Source organism: Vicia villosa, unplaced genomic scaffold (assembly GCF_029867415.1).
Source record: "Vicia villosa cultivar HV-30 ecotype Madison, WI unplaced genomic scaffold, Vvil1.0 ctg.002495F_1_1, whole genome shotgun sequence".
NCBI classification, from domain to species: Eukaryota; Viridiplantae; Streptophyta; class Magnoliopsida; order Fabales; family Fabaceae; genus Vicia; species Vicia villosa.
In genome coordinates, this window is record NW_026705947.1 from 314,423 (window position 1) to 331,735 (window position 17,313).

Consider the following 17,313-nt stretch of genomic DNA (forward strand, 5'->3'; position numbering starts at 1 on the left):
AACCAGATAAATAGAGTCAGAGGATGGCTGTTATTCAACATACGCATAGTTATTAAGAAAATCAAAGGAACCCTTGCATCCAAAGTCTTCAATCATATTTTAAAATTATTGATGAGTGCATGATTTTATCGATGACCTAAAATGCAAATGATGTTAAAGTAATAAGCCAATTAAGAATAAATAGATGGGCAAATTTTGGGGTGCAACAGGACTCTGTCGAGCGAACGAGGGTTCTGGACGGGCAGCTGGAAGTTGAAGAAGAACTTGGACCGAGCAGCAGCACATCAGAGTCGAGGAGGGGGTGTACCTGCAAGGCACTCCGATGCTAAAGTCAGCAAGAGAGCAAGGCACAAGATAGTTGAATGAAGAATAAGATACATGAACCTCTCACAAGTGAGGGTTTATATAGATCCCCCAGCGCGTAGCCATTGGTTCTTATCTTTGGGCCTTGATAAGTGGATCCACAAAGATAGGGAATTGCTAGGTACCGAGCAAGTTGTCCGTGAACTAGCCGTTAGACGGGCGAGCCTTGGTCAATACCTGGTTGTCTCGTCGACTGTTCATCGGGAAGACGGTGAATCATCTCTTGGTGAGCGATTGACATGCTAGAAGAGATTCTGACCGTCCGGATATGCTCGGTATGAGCTTGGCTCGTTGGGCACTCTCGCGTATAGTGGTTGTTCATGTGTGGGACCCAGGGTAGCCTTTTGGCTAGGCCAGAACAATATCGCTTATATGATTCATGAGAATTGTAGAGAGTGAAGTTGAAAGAAACTTACCAAGTGGTGATCTCTAGTAGATTAGTTGATTACCCTGCTCAGTAATGATAAGGTATATGTAGGTAGTCATGGTATGACATCAAGATAGTTCACTCAGAAATATGGCCTCATAGGCAGACCCCCATGAGAGTGGTACTAGATGTATATAATAATACTAAATCTTATTGGTAGAACTTATGAGTAAAGATATAAATGGGTACCCATGAGCACGGGTGCTAGTTTCCCGCTACTTGTCTTGTTTACTAAATATGATACATATACCCTCCCCATACTCATGCGGGTCTCACTATTTCAAAATATGCAAACTACAATGCCAGACTCACAACGGTTCATCAATGCACTGTGGTGACATATCAAAGATGAGGCGCTAACCATTGTTTTTATTTTTTAATTAAAAAATGTTAGCATATAGTAACGATGGACGATTTAACCGTAGTGATAGAATGAAACTCTCCTGGGTTCGAACCTCAATGCCCTCATATATTTTATTCCTTTTACGTTAAGATGTGTCGTTTATTTTTTGTTTATTTTTAAATAAGTAATAAAATATATATCATTATGGTTGCTAGTATTAACCGTTGTAAAATATTATACCCGTATATAAGCGAATTAACTCTCACTTTGGACAGTATCGTTGTTTCCTTCACATGTAAACCCTAGCACCCATTTTTTATTATCCTTGTTCTTCATACATAAGGTATTATTATTTTTCCATCTTCTTATTACATAGTTACTGATTATCTCATTTGTTGCATTTTATTCAATGTTTAGTTTTTTTTAGATTATTCTTTGTCTATGGTACATATCGTTTGTTTATGGTACATATTATTTGTGTAACTATGAAATAAAGTTCAAGAAGTATGAAGATATGCTAAAAACTTCATCAACCTTGAATTTTTTTCTTCATAGCTTCATAAACAATATGAACTTTGTACTTTGTTACAGTTCTACCACTTCAGGTATATTCGTTGATGATGTAAGTTATTTTAGTTTTTATTTTTTTGCATGTATTTATTGCGGTTTCACATCTTCATAACTTTCATGGTGTTTGTAGGACTCAAAACAATAGCAGCAAACTTCAGATAGTTTGAGAAACTATGAAAAGAAATATAAGAATTACAAAGGTGTTATGTAAACTTCTTAGTTCTTATATTTCTTTTTCATAGCTTCACAACTGTTGTACCCCAAAATTTGCCCACACTTTTAAAAAATTCGAAACTATTTCAAAAATTGGGTTTTTATAAAATCTAGGTTTCATTTACATTGATATCCTGAATTTTATAAATATTCGATTTAAAGTCTATTTTAAAATATAATAGTTTACTCTTAAATTATTTATATTTTAATAAATAGCAAAATGCTGATCGATGCTTCATACACTTTCAATTGGCACAATTGGTAAGGAAGTAAGGATTGTAACTACAAGGTCCCGGGTTCGAATCCCACTTCTAACACTTTTCATTTTTATTTGTTTCTAACTATAGATTTAATTTAATTTTCATTTATATTAAAATAATAAAATCACAAAAAAAAAAGTTTTTCTTTTTAATCATTTAATTTTAATTCTTGTTTTTAATTAAGTTTTTTTTTTAGAATATTCATTTTTTTTACTTATATTCAAAATAAATAAAATAAAAAAAAACCTCTTTTTATATTTAAATATTATTTTCGAAATTATTATTTATTATTTATTATTTTTTTCTTTAATCATATTTTATTCACAAAAATCCAAAAAAAATCATAAAATATTAAAAAAAAATCCAAATCTTTTTATTATTAATTTTTTTTTACTAGGAGTAAATTTTTGTTTTTTTAGTACCTATTTTTTTTACTTAGTGTTAATATTATTATTATTACTATTATAATTGAAAAAATAAAAATAAATTTCAAACAAGGGAGTGTGGCGCCTATTTTTTTGGGACCTTTTAGAAACCAAATCAAACTCATCAAAGACCAATAATTTCATTATTTCATTTTTATAATTATTATTTATATTTATTATGGTTTTTTTATTCAATAAAAGGCTAAATAAATTAAATAATAAATAAAAAATGAATAAATGGATGGGAACATGGTTTGAATTGTTTTAAAGGTTCAAGATTTCATGGAAACATACCAAAACCGTGCAAAACACATTGGGAAAGATATCCTCTTGATTTTGGAAAGTTTTTGAAAAATTATGGAAATAATCTCCCCTTTGATGGCCATGAATCACTTGTTTCTTTCCATCCTTCCACTTTTATTCCCTCTATAATTAGAACAGACAAGCCAAAAAAAAAAGGGAACACGAATTGATAGCTTCCAAGACTCACACTCAAAGTTCCAAAAAACTCAAAAAGTTTTGAATTTTTGGTATTCACATTGACAGTCGTGTTTAAATCAAACCAACAATATAGTTCTCTCCCTAAGGTAATTTAGAATGAATATGAACTAATACTTGACTGCATATCACGTAAAAAACCACATCATGTTCGTTCATATTTTATTCAAGTTTCTTGGATTTTCGTTTGCTATGTTTCATTGATTTTCGACATGATTTGATGCTTTTAATATGTTTGAAATAATGTTTAGAACAGGTATGATGTGTCCCATGAGAGTTTTGATCCCTGAATAGAGATGCACCATGGTTAGGGCACCATGCTTGAATGCATTCGTATTACATGTTCCCAGCCATTTTAGACTGAAACGATCCCGTATTCGAACTCAGGGGTTTATTCTAGGTGGATCTGGGCTGTCACGTTTTGTTTATAACTCGTTTTTTGCAGGTTTAAAATTGTCAAAAAAATCGCTTTGAAATCCGCAGGTAAGATCCTAGATAATTCCCCAACTGAATCCGCAGGTGTAGAGGTAGGGGATGATGAACAGTATCTTGGACTTGTTGACTGCAGCGTTGGCATGAGAGGGAAATCCCATTCGCCAGTCAGTCTGCGAGTGGGCCAGCGTGGTTATTGGTGTTTGAGATTTTGACTATGCACAGGTGTAACATATTTATTCATTCAGGTCCAATAGATTAACAGCAAACGTATTCAGAGCAGATGGCAATGGGAGGAAACCAATGAGGTCTATGGCACGGGTTCAACACCCAGCTACCTCATTTCTTTTTTTTATTTTTTGTACTCTTTTGTTTTGTTTATTTCCTTTTAATTATTTCACTAATTAACCAATTAACCACTAAACTAATTAATCACTTCAAATTAATCTAAATACTTAGGATCTAATTAACCTATCTATTTTCACTTAATACTTTCTTTTTAAAAATAAAAAAATAAAAAAAATAAATAATAATAATAATATTTTATTTTAAGGTTAGAATTTTATTTTTATTTTTTTTACTTTAATATTTCCTTATCCAAATAATCCTTGAAGAATAAAAAATACATACTTCCTTTTAGATTCTAATTAATTTGGTAAAGTAGAATTTGGCTTTAAATTAGGTTTTAATTTAAAAATCAACAAAAAAAGAAGATTAATTTACACTCGATTTCTTCTCTCATCTCGAAATCCCGTGTATGGCGCATGTTTGTTTATTTTTACTTTTATTTAGACATTAGAATGTATATAGGACAAATGTAAATATTTAAAGGAATTTCTTTACTTTTCCGCACTTTTTATTTCCGTTTTTATTAATATGTATATTGGTAGATGTTTGTTTAAACTAGGACATGTATGGCAAACTCGAAACAAACGATAGATCACATAAATATATAAGATAAATTATAATTGAATCCAACACACTTGCACTCACTCACCCTTAGGGTACGCCCCTCTTGGTTGCCTTTCGAAATAAGGTCGTGTCCCTTGAATGTAGAGGTATCGATTAGCAAAGTCCCTCGATTAAAAATCATTGTAAAGATCATAAGTCCCTCGATGACCCACGATGTTGCCTCGATAATATGATCTAGTCCCTCGATTGTTGCCTACGAAAAAGTGACGATCGTCCCTTCGAAATTGCTAAAGGTACCTCTACTCGTTGTCTTCAACGACCTCGATGACCCTTCGATGACCCACACGTCCAATGAACAAGGATTTCCTACTTCTATATAGTATGGAAAATCCTAGGAATTTTAAAAGGTATAGAAAAAGACAAACTATTTAAGGTAGTGCTCTTAATATGCCTAGCTCAATAAAAAACATCTTTTCAAAACTCTTTCGAAATACTAAGGCTACGCATTTACGCTAAAGTCCTTATGTCCCTTTTCAATTCAAAACAAACAAACAAACATGAGCTAAGCAAATTAAGAGCCCGTAGACAGCTACGGATGAAAAGGGTGCTTACACCTTCCCTTTTCATAACTTACCCCCCGAGCCCGTTTTCTTTTCAAAAGGTCTTTTTCTGTACTTTTTACCTTTCCTAAAATTGGAGAAAATAAAAGTCGGTGGCGATTCTTGCTCACCGCAACATTGTTGCATATTAAAAATAAAAGTCAGTTCACCGAGTTACAACAACCTAGACGAATCTCATAATTAATTCATGTTCCACATAAGATTAGTTTCAATAAAAGGAACTTCTTATATTGCTCTCTGTCAAGTTGTTTTGTTGATATGTGTGGTTGTATTGTGATGACACTCGTGGTTGAATTTTGTTGTGTTTCCTTGCAGATTATGGTATTGGATAGTGGATGATATCAATTATGTTGAAAATCCACCAAAATCTATGATGAATTTCTATCACAATAATGATGAAAATTTGAAAAGAGAAAGAAAGAAGACAATGATTTTCTACAGGGTAGCTCTCTGCCCACAAACTGTGGAAAATTTTATTATTCACTTGCAACTGCAAATACTGTGAATTAATGAATGAATACAAAATAAGGGTTACTCCCTATTTATAGATTTAGGTTAGCCTTCTCCCTAAGCCAGAGCCCAAAACTATAAAAACCCAAAATACCTATTTTAGAACTAAATCAAATCTATTCTATTTTAGACTTAAATCAAATCTATCTAAATCTAAAACAAATCTTATCTATTTTAAAACTAAATCTGACACAAAGAATTATACTTTCAACACACTACCTAATTCATTGTGTCTAAACTGTCAATATTCATCATAGCTCTTAGTATTTTAAACACTTTGACTTGCACACCCTTTGTCATCATGTCTGCAATCTGATTCTCAATTCTACAGTGTTCCAAGTTCATCTTCCCATCTAGTACCTCCTGCTCTCGAAGATAGTAGAACCTCATTTCGATGTGCTTGCTTCGACCATGTGCTATCAGATTCTTCGCCAGGTTGATAGCTGGCATGCTGTCGATCTTCATGGTAATTTCTCCATGATCTTTACATGTTATCTCTTTGACCAAGTTCACCATCCATTTTTTTTGACATGCACAAAGAGAGGCAGCTATATACTCTACTTCGCACGATGATAACGCCACTACTGATTCCTTTCTCGAATTCCAAGCAACTCGTGCACCACCTAACATAAACACATATCCTGCTGTAGATTTTCGATCCTCAGCATCACTACACCAACTTGAATCAGAGTATCTAAATAACTTGCATTATTTTCCTTTGTCAGTTGCTGGAAATAAAATTCCATAGTCGAGAGCTCATTTCAGATACCTTAGTATCCTCTTCGTTGATGCTAGGTGTGATACCTTTGGCTTCTGCATGAATCTACTTACCATACCTACACTGTATACTAAGTCAGGCCTTGTATGACAAAGGCATCTTAGTGACCCTATAAGTCTTCTGTATTGGGTTGGGTCGACATCATCTTCTTCAGAATCTTTCGATAGTTGCAGTCTTGGTTCTGCAGGTGTCGAAGTCGAGTTGCATTCTTCCATCTCAAATATCTTGAGAATTTCACTTGCATATCTTCTTTGATGCATCATCAAACTTCTATTGCTTTTATAGGATTCAATTCCAAGGAAGTATGAAATGTCACCCAGATCAGACATTTTGAATTCCTTGTTGAGATCCACTTTGAAGTCTTCGATCTCACTTTTTCAACTGCCTGTTATCAACAAGTCATCGACATAGAGACACAGTATAAGCAATTCATTATTGCTTCTTCTTACATATACTCCATGTTCATTTTTGCACTTCACAAATTCCTTCTCCCTTAGAAAACTATCAATTTTCTTATTCCAAGCTCTTGGAGCTTGCTTCAATCTATACAGAGCTTTATGCAATCTGTACACCTTTCTTTCTTCGCCATGCTTCAAAAACCTAATTGGTTGTGTAACATAGACTTTTTTCGTCTAAGGATCTATTCAGGAATGCATACTTCACGTCCATCTGACATATGTGCCAATTGTTTATTTCTGCAAGACCAACAACCAACCTGATTGTCTCGATTTTAGCAATAGGTGTAAATACCTCATCAAAGTCAATTCCTTCCTTTTGAAGAAATCCTTTCGCCACGAGCCTTGCTTTGTGTCGAGTTACTTCCCTTTTGGGATTCATCTTCACTTTGTATACCCATTTGACATCAATTGCCTTTTTTCCTTGAGGCAATTCGACAAGTGACCAAGTGTTGTTGTCTTTGATGGACTTCACTTATTCATTCATTGCTTTCACCCACTTCAAATCCTTCAATGCTTCAGTTGCATTGACTGGTTTGACATCTGTATAGAAATCATAATGTACAAGTTCACCTTCATTATCTGATGTAATCACACAATCTTGCAATCTTGCAGGCATGTGTCTTGTTCTTTGAGGTCTGCTTGTACCCGGTTGATCTCTGACTTCCTCTCGTCGAACTTCTCTTTCGACTTGGGTTTTCTTGTTCTACAAGTAGGATTCTCACTGAATATTTCTTGACATTTTCAGTCTAATCCCACTCATTAAGCTCATCTATGATCATGCCCCTGTTGATCACAATCTACTTATTCACTGGGTCGAACAACTTGTAACCTCATGTCGAATGATATCCCACTAGGATCATCTGATTCGACTTGTCATCAAGTTTTCCTCTTAACTGATCTGGCACATACATATATGCTATAGATCCAAACACTTTTAGATGACTCAATCTTCATTTAAAACCCGACCAACATTCTTCTGGAGTAATTTGATAACATGCAAATGTGTAGTATATTTACCTTGATTTACATGAATTAATTTAGCATTTTACCTTATTACTTTACATTATTTTAGTATTACACGGGTATTTTTGTTTGTTTCATGAAATTTGTACAAATACCCAATCAATTAAGAAAAGAAGAAAAATCAATTAAGAATTGATGATTATTTGATATAAAGGTGCTAAAAGGAGAACAAGGGGTGAGAAAAGAAGAAAATATTTAAATGGGTTGCGCTAGGAAAAGAAAAGGAGAGGCCCATCTACCTTACACAAGGAGACGGCCGTCTCCACTTTCCACACCCCCAGAAACGCACGTCTCATTGCAAGAAAAAGTTTGAAGAAAAGGGCCAGAGACGCATGTCTCCCAAGCCCAACAACTTGCAGATCCACGTCTCCATCCATTGAGACCCACATTTCATACCAAGACGGAGACCCTTGTCTCCGGCCCAAAAGAAGGAGACCCACGTCTCTAATTTGAATATTACTTGAGACGCACGTCTCCAACGGAATAGAGAGAAAAAAGGACGCACATCTCACCCTTTCTTCCTTAGTTTTCGCACAAGTCACCTGATTCGTTGAGACGATCGCTCATCACTTTTAGGAAGGAAGTTACATCCTCTCACTATATAAACACTTGAAGGCAGATCGTACTCGGTTCCGAAGTTTTTTTATGCAATTTACCCTTTCAAACAATTAATCATTCAAATTCCAGTTTCCGGCATACTTCGTGACGATTCCTTTCCCATCCCAAAAATATATAGTTTCCTCACATCGGGTAGACTATATCAACTTTTATTTTATTCAAAACCTTCAGAATTTTCCTTAGGATACTTTATTTTCCCTGTTCTTTCCTTTCCTGCAATTTGTTTCCAGCAAGTATTTTCAAGTTCAGGAATTTTATTCGCTTCGAAGAGTAATCCAACCGGCTTGTGGTGCCAAATTGAAATCAAAGGCTTTCTTTATGAGAAACTGTGAAGTCAAACCCGGAAGGTTTCCTTTGGTAGTCCAATTACTCTCTACTTCAGATTTCTTCAAGTGGATACTTGCTGCAATGACCGGTGACTTAGGAATGGCTTCCAAACCATTGAAAGGTATTTTTTCAGACACAGGAATACCCAAAAGATTGGCATATTCTTCCAAGGTCGGTACCAACTGATAGTCTAGAAAGGTAAAACACCGGTAGACGGGATCATAGAACTGAACCAGAGTTTTGAGAAGTCCTTCATCAACATGAGTGTTCAAGATAGGCAAAAGCTTTCCATGGCTTTTCCTAAATTCGGAAGGATCTTGTACAAAAGATGCCAACTCTCTCAGTCTTTCCACATTAGGCAGTTTGAAATCGTACTTCTTGGTATGCCTTTTTACCCACTCCATAACTTAATCCTATAATGTTTGCAAAGAAAATTCTCTAATTTTTTTTGGAAAAATCATGTTTTTTTTGAATGTATGAATGCATGGATGCATGGATGCCACATATTCAAACATGGTAAAGCAACATGGTAACGCAAACATGGTACTACAAACATGGTAATTCAAACATAGTACACATAGGTTCAAAGGTCCAGCGTCACGAGCATGAGGTCAGAGAACCAAACATGGGATAGTACTAGGGTTTAATCACCTGCAAAACATGTTCTACTGATACGTCAGAGTCTACATTTTTCTTTCGGATATTACCGGCTTGCACAACTGAACTTGTGAGCTAGAAATATTCTCAAGAAAAACTCGTCTGAGTGTGGTTCTCCGCATGACAACTAATCCAAGTCTTCACCTGAATAGTTTCTGCACCACGTCCTAATAAGGCCAGGATGGGTTGGGGTTCTACAGCCAACTCAGCTTCTACAATTCAATGAAAGCAATAATGTCTTCGCAACTGAACTTGCTAAACATATACTACAAACAAGGAACCTCCACTGAGCGGAAGGATTCTCATGCTGACTTTTTAAGGACTGACTCCTTGTATGCCATACATGACTATACCCTCCACCTAATTCTTATGTGTACTTAATCCGGGTTAGGATTTGTCCATAATGTATTACTTGTAATAGAACCACAGATGTAACAGAACCAAAGAACCAAACATGTAACAAAAATGAAATAACAAACACAAAAATTAGAAATAACCCTTTCTTTGGAAATAATAAAAAAGATGGTCCCCAGCAGAGTCGCCATTTTTCTGTCGCGGGCGAAAAATCGTTTGTTCCTCTTTTTTTGTGGGATGAGACACCTGATGCCTTCTTTGGGCTCGAGTGCTCATAAAAATGATTTTTCTTTGTTCCGACCAAACTTTTTATTATTTCCAAAGTAGGAAAAGGAAAAAAGCTGCAATAACCTAAAAGTGGGGGGAGATCTTGGGTAAGAGGGTTGGTTATACGAAGGGAAGGTATTAGCACCCAACGTATCTATAGTACTCTATAGGTTTCTTTTTTGTGTTTGTTTCATTCTATGCTATGGTGGAGGTTCTGTTGTGAAATAGGTGGGAGACTAAGGTGTTTGTTTGATTATGCTCGCAAAGATCATCGTGATCCTCTGCATACATATCCCCTAGAGGGAATCAGAGCATCTGTAGCTCGGGGTCTACGGGTGCTAAGGTTTGAATGGTTTGAGAGAGAAGTTTTGCTCGCCAAGGAGTAAGACCTTGTGCCTACGTATTCTCAAAGGGATGTTGAGAAAGTCAGAGCAATCGTAGTTCCCACTTATGCTAGTGGAAGCAAAGGATAAGAGACAAATGTCATCTAAATGTTCGATGTATCTAATCTATATCATCACATACATCTGTTTGTTTTTTTTGTTTGAAAATCTTTTCATTATAAGCCCGGGGTTGTGCCACTTATGGTGCTTAGAATGATAAAGATGTTTTTTAGCCAGCCTTGTGGCAAAAACTTTCAATGAAGTCAGCCTTGTGACAAAAAGTTTTGATTAATCGGCCAGCCTTGTGGCAAAAGTTTCAATGAAGTCAGCCTTGTGACAAAAACTTTGATTAATCAGCCAGTATGGTGGCAAAAAGGGTTTGATTGATTAGCCAGCCTTGTGGCAAAAAAGTTAAGTTGATTGATTGATTGATTGATTGATTGTTTGTGATGATATAGAAGAGATACTCCTATCATAGAGATGATAAATGTCTAATCTCCTAGGGTATTTGTGTTGGATATTGGGGATGCTTATAAGAAGCCCGTGGGTCCTTGTATGAAGCCCAAGAGGAGGCTATCCGAGGGTCCTTGCATTGTAAGCCCAAGAGGAGGCTATGGGAGGGACAATCCAGGGTCCTTGCATTGTAAGCCCAAGAGGAGGCTATGGGAGGGTCACTCGTTTGTACAAAGCCCAAGGGGAGGCATGGTATAGTTGGTTTGAGCTCTTAGAGCGATTTCACCGGGAAACCATACTCTATGTCCTAACCTAAACTAGTGGGAATTCTTTGCACGAAGCCCAATAGGAGGCTATGGGGAACCTAGTGTTATACTAAGTTGAACAAGCACACATATCACATATATGAACAAACATGAACAAGTATGAACAAACACGAACAAACATGAACAGGTTATGAATAAGCATATATATATGACAAGGTGTGTGTATATAATGGAGTTTATGAAGGAAAAATACCTGTAAGCATGATCCATTTGTATACACAGGGGCTCGGGACTTATACTCGAGGAGAGGTCCACTTGAGTTTATTCAAAGCTATGTAAACAGGTTTTCACAAATGGGCTTGGGACTTATACCTACATGGAGGCCCATGGTATTTACAAAACATGGTTGATTGTTTATTTACAGACGCGTCGTTTCGTCGTTTGAAAAACTGTTTGAAAGAAGTTTTGAAAGAAGTTTTCTGTTTGAAGAAAAACTGTACAAAGGCAAAGGTCTGTACAAAAGGGGCTTGGGACTTATACCTACATGGAGGCCCATGGAATATTTGAAAAGTTTGAAGTTTCTTTGAAGTTTTGTTGTTTTGAAAATGATTTGAAAACTGTTTTGAAAAGATTTTGTTTTGAAAAAGTTTTAAAAACTGTACAAAAGGAAAAGAAATGAAATGGGACTTACACTCTCTAATATTCGAGAGGCCCCACTTCATTTTGAAAATCAATTGATCAATCAAAAAGATTTAATAAATGGTTTCTTTTGAAAATTAAAAAGAAATGGTTTATCGTTTTGAAAAAGAATCGCGATCGCTTGTCTTAAAACGATTTGAATTTGAAAGAAAACAACTTAATTAAGTTAAAACAAGTTTTAATACTCAATTAAGACCTAAATGATTAGGGTTTGATCACAAAAAATATTTACAAGTGATTAGGTTAAAAATTAAATGAAAAACAATATTTAAAGTATTTAAAAACACTTAAAAATGTATCATTTTAAACCTAATTAAAAGCATATTAAATAAATCTTTTTTTGTGATTTTTTTTGATATTGTCAAAATAGGTATATTAAATAAGAAGTGTGTAAAAAATGAATCAAAAATGAGTTGATTTGAATGGTTAAATTAATTGATGAAGTTTGTAAAAAAATGAAAGAAAATTAGTGATAAAAAAGATGGTTTGGTCCTGCCAAGGTTTGAACCCACGCCCTTAGGTTCACCACTCAAAACAACAACCAACTGAGCTGCGCGTGCAGCTTGTTTATGATACGCTTCCATTCAATCATATTTTCAAACAAATATTTGAAATTTTCAAACCAAAAAACGCGCCAAGAACACAACCCTAACTGAATTTTGAATTTCTTCAAAATTGTGTTGTTTTGGTCAATCAAAGGGTCTATCTCACTCGGTTTTTCACGAGGAACATGATGGTGCCCTCATAATTCATTTATTTTCACTCTAAGGGGGTCAATTTTTGTATGAACATGAAGAACCCTAAAACTGAGTTTCAATCTGAAATCGTGTATGTGCAAGATAAGTTGCAATTGATTGAGGGTTAATGATCCATACATATGCAGAAACATGATGGTAAACCAGTTTTTCATTTATGATGCATGTATGATAGAGTTTGAAGTTCAAGTGAGCTTACCTTCAAAAACGGCCAACTGAGAATTGAATTTTGCAATAGGGGTGTTACAGAAGTTGTTTGATGATCTGGATAGCTTCAATGGACCTTAGGGAAGGTGTCTGAATGCTTGGGATGGATTGTATTCATCTGGATCATTCCATGGTACCCGATCTGCAGTAGAACCAAGTTTGAATCGAGCTTGATGATTCTGAAGTTTTTGATTGATGATGAGTGTTGGGATAGTTCACATGTGATATATATGAGGTGTTGGAGGTGTTAGTTTGGACAGAAATGATCTTGAACAGATTTTGGCATGATAAGGCTCAATTTTGGTTCATGTGGAAGTGAGGTAGTGATTCTGAGATTTAAGGTGTTTTGGGATGTATGGATGGATCAAACACACCATATATGATGTTTATGAGTTGTGGGAAGCATCATTTTTCTCAGAACTTGCAAGAGATGGAAATTGCACTTTCTCCTCTTTGAAACTCATGAAACTTGTAATTCAAGAAAGAAAAGAGAAAACCTATAATTGTGAGGTTTTGGTGTGATTTGAAGAGTGTAAATGATCTCTATTTATAGGCCAAAGAGTCTGAACTCAGAGCTTTGCAACTTGCTTCAAAGTTTGATGATTTGGCTTAAGGGATAGAAAGGAATCTTTCACATTTAATGCATATGGTTAAAAGTAACTAAACCATGGTTATTTCTCTAAGCTTCTTATCTCTTTCCATTCTGATCTCAAACCAGAAATATCTTTCAATTATTGCCTCTATGTGTCATCAATTGGATCATTTGGTAGAATAGTGCATAACTTTGGTAAAAATGGCTTGTAATTTCATGCATAATGGCCTCTAATGACAAAATTCCAAACCATAGCTATGCTCCATATTTTTTCATGCTCTTGGACATTTTGGAAATCTCATGTTGTGTACTTCAAAACCCTAGTTGAAAGTTTCTTCAAGACCTTTAAGGAAATGGGTGAAAAAGATCCATGAACTTTGAAAAAATGAAGTTTTAAGTGAAATTTTCCAAAGATGCCAACTTTGAAGCTCCATATCTCTTAAATGGTTGATCTTATGGAAAAAAATTATTTGTGTCAAAGTTGTTTATTGGATCAAAATCTACAACTTTCATGTTGGAAGTTTTTTTCAGTTTGTAGGTGAAATTTTGAGAAATTCCCTTCCAAAGTTTGGAAAAAACCATGAAAAACACTTAGAAAATTTTCTAAGTATGGAAAGTCAAACTTTTGACTTTTTGATTCTTGATTAATTTTCTTGATTTTTCTTGATCAAATGACTTCTTATATCATATATTGATGATTCAAAACTTTAAAATTCATGGTTGACCAAAATTCCCCAAAAGTCAATGGTGATCTTGTACAGTTGACTTTTTCAGACGAATCGCGTTTCTGGAGATTTCACATGAACCAAGCTATCCTCACCAAATGAATGGTATGAATGGATCATATTGAGGCATTAGAGGATATTGAACCATAGTTTGAGTTGTGACACCATGTCCTGATTAAAAAGTCAGTTGTTCAGATGAATTAGGTCAAAAACCCTAATTGTCGACCAGATGAAATTGATGACTGTAGGTCTTGAATTGAGATGTAATTTCCATTGGATGTTGTCATAGGGATTATTTGAAGATGATTAAAACCTTTGATTGACTTCCTGGGGATTTTTAGGGTTTCCCAAATGTGATCCCTGATTTTGGTCCCTGATAGTTCAAAACCCTAATCTGGGGATCTGAAATTTCACTGTTGATCAATCCTTGTGTAGGAGATGTCTTGAACCAATAAATTAGGTCAAGATAATGCACTTGAGGTCTTGATATCATGTCCCAAGCCATTAGGTCAAATTCTGAGCAAAAGTCAGGAGTGTGCTGTCTTCAGTTAAAACCCTAATTTGGTTGATTCATTGCCTTTGAGCTTGTTGAAATGAATCTCTGAGGACCAAATGTTGATTGTTGATGAAGATAGTTCTTTTGAGATGAAGGGAGAACAAAACCCTAATTGATTGTTACTTGTACTGATGAGTGATTTCTTGATTAAACCCTGCTGAACACAAGTAACAAACACAAGCTATGCAATTTGTTAGAGATGCAAATGATGTATATGCAATGATATGAGGTGGTATCTTAGGTCAAAAATTGGGGTATGACTATTCCTATTTGATTATAATATCCACTGATAAGCGCAATTGATATTATAGATTATATGTTCCTATTATCCGAATTAAGCAAACGGGATTAAGTTTCATGAATTAAGCAAACATGAAATAAACGGACTCGATAACGAATTAAGCAAACGAAATCGTGACTATAGTTAGGATCATACAATCAATCAGATTAAATCAATATAACCTATGTAAATTGGATTAAGCAAACAAAAGACATAGATTAATATTGAAAGGAATAAAAAACTTGAATAAGAATGACTAAAATCTCAAGGTATCCGAACCCGAATACAGCAAATTGTTTGGACCGATTAGTTCTTTATGAGAATTCTTGCCAAAGCTTTCAAGTATTTCGTGAATAGTGATTGATGAATAGTAAATTCGGCCTAACCCTCTATGAATAACACATAACCCGTTTTACAATTAAACTGTGTCAAAAGTACGACCCAAGCCCATAACAAATAACCCAAACACTTAAGTAAAACTAGTGTTGCAACTTTAACGAAATTTATGGCACTGCTTCAGTCTGATTCATCTCTCGACTCCTAGACAAAAGTCGTAGATCTTTTTCTTAGCTTTCCAATGACTGATCACACGCCTCATTCCGATACTCCAAACTCTAGTTATGAATTTATTCATGCAGACTGCTAATGCTGGAAAAATAATACGAAAAACAATTATATGCAAAAATAAATTAAATATAAAAACATCTTAAAACATAAAAATAAATAAAACAAACCGAAGAAATGTTTGAGTACAAACATGGAAGAACGTGCATTAAAATGCACTAATCAGGTGGAGACTCGTAGAACTCCGTAGAGTAGTTGTAATTCCCAGTATCTAGATTTATTCAGGTTTTAATATATCATCGTATTTTATATTTCATTGCATGTTTGATGTTCTAAATTTACGTGACATGTCTACTTGTTTTGGATCTGAAAATATTTTATGCATGTTTAATTTTATAAGTATGTCTGGCTAAACCGTTCAATATCAGTATGTAGATTAGTTTAACATAAGTGAATCCGAATGAAACTGGCCTAAAATTTATTTTGTGAAAAATCACCTTTTTTCTGATTAAGTGTTTAGTTTAAATTAAGAAAGGTTTGAAAATCAATAAAACGACGATTTGAGATTTAAAAAGACTAAAAAAGGTTTTTATCAATAGAGCGAGAGTTTGAGATGATTAACTGGATAGTAAACACTTAATGTTGGTTTAATTTTCCGATTAGTTAGTAACTAGGATAGCGATAGTTCGATACAATAGTCCATGTGGATTCGATAACTCTTTTTACTACTTGACAAGACTGTGCACTTGCAGTCTACAGACTTTAGAAACGCATAAAGTCGCGATCAAGTTTTTGGTGCCGTTGCCGGGGACTAATTTTGAGTCGTTATCGTAACTCGATAGTTACGCCGTATAGACTAAGGCGGTCTTACTCTATACTTTTCCCTCTCTCTTCTCGATTGTATGCCAAGTACTCGCTCTAAAGGCGATGATTTAGTACGACCAATCGACGAAATCGAACGTCTACTTCACTTAAGGAATCAAGTCCAGCAATTACGGATTGAGTGGACCAAACACGAATCTGAAAAATTTTCTACCCCTCCTTCTTCATCAATGACCGAAGCAGCTCGTGCGCTTAAGGATTTCTCTACTCCTTCTCAAGATGAACCGCATACAAGTATTTTTCCCCAACTATCAACCGAAACTATTTCGAGCTGAAACATTCGTTGTTGCAAGCGGTTCAGCAAAACCAATTCTCAAGAAACCCTACAGAGGATCTGAATATCCATCTATTAGTGTTTGTATAGTATGCGGACACTGTCAAGATCAATAACGTGTCAGCTGAAGCGATTCACTTACGTCTGTTCCCTTTCTCTTTAAGAGACGGAGCTAGAGCGTGGCTCCAATCTCTTCCTTCTAATTCTATAACTACGTGGAACAAACTAAAAAAGGTATTCTTAGCTCGATATTTCCCACCTAGTAAAACTGCGATGTTAAGAGCCCAAATCAACGGATTTAGGCAAAAAGATAACGAATCTCTTTTTAAAGCCTGGGAATGATACAAAGACCTGATGAGACTCTGTCCGCATCATGGATTGGAAGAGTGGCTAGTAATCCATATGTTCTATGGAGGCCTTCTTTACAATACCAAGCTCAATCTAGACGCTGCCGCAAGTGGAGCTTTGATGTACAAATCCTATGAAGATGCCTAAAAACTAATTGAAAATATGGCACAAAACCATTACCAATGGGGATGTGAGCGAACATCCATAGAGAAAACCCAAACTGAAGGAGGAATGTACGAAATTAGTAGCATAGATAGCATAAACGCTAAAGTAG

The 17,313-nt window shown here is 35.1% G+C and overlaps 1 non-coding gene across 1 annotated transcript; it reads right to left on the reverse strand.

The window, feature by feature from the left end:
- Positions 1 to 16,964: 16,964 nt before the first annotated feature.
- Positions 16,965 to 17,071, reverse strand: LOC131638993 (small nucleolar RNA R71). The gene has a single exon (XR_009294823.1). It is a non-coding gene; the product is annotated as a small nucleolar RNA R71 (small nucleolar RNA).
- Positions 17,072 to 17,313: the final 242 nt, after the last annotated feature.